At 46.8% G+C, this 6,000-nt stretch overlaps 1 protein-coding gene across 2 annotated transcripts in view; it reads right to left on the reverse strand.

Moving 5' to 3' along the window:
• Positions 1-5,502, reverse strand: part of ELOVL7 (ELOVL fatty acid elongase 7) — a 77,766-nt gene extending 72,264 nt beyond the window's left edge. The window contains exon 1 of one of the 2 annotated variants that reach the window (XM_070357507.1): positions 5,275-5,502. The gene's annotated coding sequence lies outside the window, so the exon portion shown is untranslated. The remainder of the gene's footprint in view (positions 1-5,274) is intronic. The other variant, XM_005889058.3, reaches the window with a different exon arrangement.
• Positions 5,503-6,000: the final 498 nt, after the last annotated feature.

Raw genomic sequence — 6,000 nt, forward strand, 5'->3', positions numbered from 1 at the left:
CCACAAAGTTAGTATACTAAGGCGGAAGAGCCTGAATGTTGTAACTATACTTGGGTTTAAATCCTGGCTGCACACTTGTAACCCTGGACCCTTACTGAGCACACTTTCTGCTTCTTCACCTGAGCACTTTTCTTCACTTTTCTGCACCCATGTGTGCTATAAGGATTCTGGTGCAGACCTTGCTGTCTGCAGACAATTCATGAGAAAAATGCATAGAAAGTGCCTGACTGCGACTATTGACTGATACCTAAAAGATGCCCAAACTTTTCCCCTCATAATCGTTAGCAAGAGTGTGCATTCTATAAACAGTTGGCACAAGCTCATTTTCTGTTCCCAAATTATTGTGTACACTGAGCATAATCAAGATATCTCATGTAAACAGTGAAGGGAGCTGTCCTTTCCAGGGTCAGATAGAGAAAAGAGATAAAGCTCCACAGGAGAGGGAGAGGTTCCAGAATGATGAAGTTGCAAGTGCAGAGGGGTGCTTTCGAAATACAAATCTGAACAGGTCCCTTCCCTTCTTAAAGGGCTCCAAAGCACCCCCATTGCCTGTAGGATAAAATCCAAAATTTTTACTAGGTGAAACGCAGCCTTCAGTAAGCCGAGCATGCTTAGCAACCTCCTATCACACCCTGCTCTGCAGTGATGTTTCCAGTGTTTCCAGTTCTCTGAATGCACCACAGCCTGAATTTGACTTCCAGCCCTCAGCCCCTCTCTACTTCCAGCGTTCCTTCTTTCAGCTCAGAAGGGCAGTTTTGCCTGCCTTCCCGTTTGGCTTCCCCATGCTCTGTTTGTGTTAATTGCAGTTTTTCACACTGTACTATATTTACCTCCCTTGAACCCACACAGACCTGGACGAGCTTCAGCATCCTGCCAACCACTTTGCCTGATGCAAACCTGACACTCAGATGTTTACTGAATTTGAACTTCTGCAATTCCCAAATTTTGGCTGAGTTTGACTCTATACTTAATATTGGAGGAAACAAAGGAGCTGGGCTGCTGGTGGTCAAGGCCTGTGGCTGCTTCTCCAAGTGGATGCAGATTTGTCTTTAACAAGGCAGTCTTACAAGTTATATGTTATATGGTAACTTAGTTCATCTGAATAATGGAAATATCTATCTCTTTGGACATATTTATCACCAATAAAAAGGATAATTTTACTTGTCGAGGCAATAACATGTGCTTTTGATATATCTAAATCAGTTTGATTCAGCCACTCAGTCGTGTCTGACTCTTTGCGACTCCATGGACTGCAGCACACCAGGCTTCCCTGTCCATCATCAACTCCCAGAGCTTACTCAAACTCATGTCCATTGAGTTGGTGATGCCGTCCAACCATCTCATCCTCTGTCGTCCCCTTCTCCTATCTAAATCAATTAGGAGTAATTAAAAACCTCAATTTTAAAAATAGACTGATCCTATAAAGTGCATGGGTGTTCAGCTTTTCATAATGTGAGTAGTCCAAATTGGATGAGTCCAGTTTTGTTTATGGGATGCTTCTTTCCCTGCTTTATGATGTATTTTATTGAAATTCAAGATCAGTTCTCAATTTAACATGCTACTACATATCAGTTCAGTTAAATCACTCAGTCGTGTCCGACTCTTTGCGACTCCATGAACCGCAGCAGGCCAGGCCTCCCTGTCCATCACCAACTCCCAGAGTTTACCCAACTATATATACAAAGGCTCCAAAATTCTTCCATATTCTAAAGCTGATGTTTGCACATGTAGCACACCAAGAAGAATAAACAATTAAACAGATTAGAAAAAGTCTTATTTCTTCAACTCAAATAGTAATTACCTGAAGACAGAGGCTTTCTTTTATGTACATTCCATTGCCTAGCATAAAGAAACAAATCCCAATTTGTACAATGACATATCTGCAAAGGTAAGCAGTACTGCAATGTGAGTTGTTTATAATTATTGCTAATACACCTATCCAACAACAGAGGATTAGTTAAGGAAATCATATTATAATTATTGGGATAAATGCAAATAATAGGAGTTTTAGAAATTATAAGAAAAATGCTTACTATATATTACAAGGAAAATATAAAATATTAAAACTCTATATGTAGTATGACAGAGGAAAATATGTATTTAAAAAATGAGAGAGACAAAGGTAAAATGGCAAAATGTTTACTGTGGTAGAATCATGCTCGGGGGCAGAAATTCTCTTTTTGGCTCCCCAATCTCACCACTTTAACACCTTCCAGTTTTCTTTTCTCCTCACCTCAGACCTCCCCAAGCACAGCCAGTTATTCTTCAACAATGCCTTTCAGGATTAATCCATGCCCACATCACCTTACACAGAGGTTTTGAGAAAAGATTCCCATTTAGCCTGTCTTCAGAATATCCAACTATCATATCTACTGTCAGAATAAGATAGTTATTCTACTTCTAAATTATCTACTGTGGTAATCTCTTCATTTATGTTTTCTGCATTTTTATGTATGTGTTATATTTGTCAGTAAAATTGGGGTTTTCATGTAACTCACTGTGGTTTCATATCTTATTTTGCTAGGATAAGGTTAGGATTCATGATTCTCTGTTGATATGGTCCTTATTCATTACACTTCTAAGTGGAATGTTGAGCTGGGATAGGCGGGTTTCAGCAATGTAGCTGACAGAGGCCAACTCCTCTTCTTCCGCATTGTCTGCCAGCTCCCCTATGTTTACTGAAACAAACTCCCTAACATTCTCTAAAACCCAGCTTAAAAACTTTCAAGTTTTCTATCATCATCCAACCCACCCAATATATGCTACCTTAATTCATCTTGTATCATATCCTGCAACCATTTATCAAGCTGATACTAGTTGCAAGGCTTGAAAAGTTAGCCTTACTTTGTTTACAATCTTTCTATGGACCATGACTATTGATGAAAGAAGCTAACCAACAACAAAAAAATGATATAAGTGATAAACAAATGTTCAGGAGTGGGGAAGAGGGAGACTAGTAAAGAGAAGAGGGGAACAGAGGTGAGAATGAGGAAGGCTAGAAGGAAGAGACAAGGTAAAAGCTGAAAAGAGGTTTCAGATTGGGAAAAGTGTGATCTGAGACACAACCTCTGAGTTTTGCACCTGGGTGACTATGATAAAGGGGAGGGAAGCTAACATAACTGGTGTTAACTAGAAATGCTTTGGCATAAAGCAAGACAAATCCAAATGAAATACAGTAAGTCCCCTACAAACGACCAAGTTCTATTCCAAGAGTGTTTGTAAGTCCAACAGAGTTAGTACTATATTGTAATAGGTTTATAATACTTCTCACACAAATAATAAATAAAAAACAAACACACAAAAAAAAACACAAAGAAAATGTGTACAGTTGTACAACAGCTGGCATACATGGGTTGGCATCAAGTAAACAGGCAAGAAGAGTCACTGACTGGAGGAGGGAGAAGAGATGGGAGATGATAGAACTGAAGTATCATCAGCAAAAGGAAATGGAGAGCAAGCTGCTATTTCATTCACACCTGACGTTGATGGCGCAGATTGTTTCTTGCGGGAACCAGATGCACACTTGCACCTTTGAAAGTTCACAATCGGGAAGGTCCTTCATATGAAGGGGACTTGCTGTATTACAATATGCACTGATAGATGCTACACTCAAACTGAATAAGATCCATGGAAACCACAGAATTTAAGGCGAGTAAGTAGCAGTGATAACCTAAGTAACAAAATTCTATGAAAGGGAAACCTAAATGAGTACAAAGTTACACAAGAAGGAAAAAAGGAACCAGAGAATGAGAGCCTGGTCAGTGAAGCATGAAACAGCACAGGACTTCAGGAAAGTCAGAGAAGAAAGAAAGGAACTCTAGGTGAGTGGGTACCCACAGAGGTTGTTACCAGCCTCAGCCCTGGACCAGAGCCCCTGAGTTCGCATCTCAGTTGGAATCTCCTCCTGCTACTTGTGTGCCTTTGGGCAAGTTCCTGTGTCTCAGTTCCCTTAACTGAAAAAGGATCATGTTTTCACTTATTTACTCCATAGGGCTGCTGTAAGAATTAACAGATTTGATACAAGTTCTTAGAACAGTGCCAGACCAAGAAGCATTCAATACATGTCTGCCACTGGGGGTGGAGGGGATTTTTTTTTAATCCTCAGTGACCTAGAGGGGAACAATTTCAAGCCAGCAGTAGAAACAAAAACTACAAAGTAAGGGAATTAACAGTCAAGTGACGGGCAAGAAGACTGGGGACAATCAAAAGTATGATGACTCTTTCAAGGCAGTGAAACAGAGCGAGAAAGAGTAACCTGAGAATATAGGGTTAAGTGAAAAAGCTTTTCGAGGGAATAGATCAGTAAGAGGAAAAAGGCTTGGTCGCCAAAACTATTCTTCAGTCGTTGTGGGGCTTGTTTTCCCCAAGCTGGACAGGGGTAGAGACCAGATCCTTCCTGTCCCAGCCTTCCCCAGGGAGCTCTAAAGAACGCTCCCTTGGCATCCGGTAAGTTTGAATCAGCGCTGGTTGATCAGGGGGGAAGGCCCATTTTCTAACCAACGATACCTCGGAAGATGAAACAACAGGCTTTCCGATTTCCATCTCCGGCACGACCTGTTCTACCGCTCTGTACTCACCACTGTCCTCAGCCAGCAGCCGCTGCCGGGACAGGATGCAGTTCAGGGAGCCAAAAAGCAAGAGCAGCTCCCCGAGTTAATTCTGGCCTCGAGGACACACAAAAAGCACCCCTGAGGGGAAAGAAGCGGAAAGACAGGGGCTCGGGCAGGCGGGGTAGGGGTAGGCTGTGGCGAGCAAGGCCAGATCCCGGAGCTGGGAAAATGACCTCGGCGGTCAAGGTCGAGGAGGTCCCTCTTCCTCCCCGTCCCACCAGCAAGCACCTTTGTCCTCCCGCCTGGAACAGCGGGGCCCAGTGCCCCGGGAAAGCCAGGGGAGGGCTCAAAACCCAGGGACGGCGGGGACCACCGTCCCTGTGCGATGCTGGCGGGGTGAGGGGGGGGTTTGGGGGGCTCCCAGGGAGGGCGCAGGTGAGCTCCGCGGCCCCGCCCGCCGGCGGGAAGGGCTTTGACCCTGGGCACTCGCCGGCGTCGCGGCCACAACTTCCGAAGCGCCCCCCAGAGTCCAGGCAGGGCCTGGCCGGGCTCCCGAGTCTTTCGGACCCGGATCCCACTCCTCGCGCGCCGCGCCCAAGTTCCTTCCACTAGGCTGCCCTCGATCCCCCCGTCCTGGGGTCATCTCCCTCTCCTCCCCATCTCTCCTCCTCTGCGCCCCGGAAAAGTTAGGCCCCGGCCCCCCGGCTGGGAGCCCTGCACTCACCCCGCGAGGAGCGGAGCCGAAGCGCCTGGGCGCGCGAGCAGAGGGCGGCGGCGGGCGGCGGCGCGAACGCGGAGCTCCTCACAGCGGCCCCTGCTGCCTTGGCCGCCGACTAAGCTGGGAAAGGGGCGGAGGCGGCCGGGGTGTCACCTGCCCGCTCTCCCACCCTGCCGCGTGACGCAGCGCAGCGCCGCCCCCTGCCCGCCCTCCGCGGCCGCCAGGTACCCGCGATGGGGCGCGGGGAGGAGCTGCCCGCTGGGAAGGACCGGTTGGGAGGTGCGCGCGGCCTCGGGCGCCCATCCTCCGCCTGGCTCGGCGCCCCGCCGCTCGCATCGCCGCTGGGACCGGGGACCGAGGGTTGCTCGGCAAGATCGGTTCTGACCTCTGGACATTTCTTTCTGAGCACAGATGTCATCACCTGAGGTCATCTCGAGGCTTAAATAATAAAGGTTTAAATAATGTGAAAACTGTTGTCAAGCATGACTCAGGATTAAGTTGCAGAAAAATCTGAAATGAGGGAAACCTGGCCGAGGATGAGGCTGGCGGCGGAGTGGTAGAAAAAAAAGGGAGTTCTCGCTCCTGAAAAGGCTCTTTCGGAGGATTAATTCATTGCCTAAAATGGTGACCAGACCCGATGGCCGTGAGAGGCCCAGTGCGGGTCAGCCCCACCCCTACTTATTAAAAACTAGAGTTGCGGCAAATATTGGGGAGCGAAGGGGACTATTAGAG

The sequence above is a fragment of the Bos mutus genome, chromosome 20 (assembly GCF_027580195.1).
Source record: "Bos mutus isolate GX-2022 chromosome 20, NWIPB_WYAK_1.1, whole genome shotgun sequence".
Lineage (NCBI taxonomy): Eukaryota > Metazoa > Chordata > Mammalia > Artiodactyla > Bovidae > Bos > Bos mutus.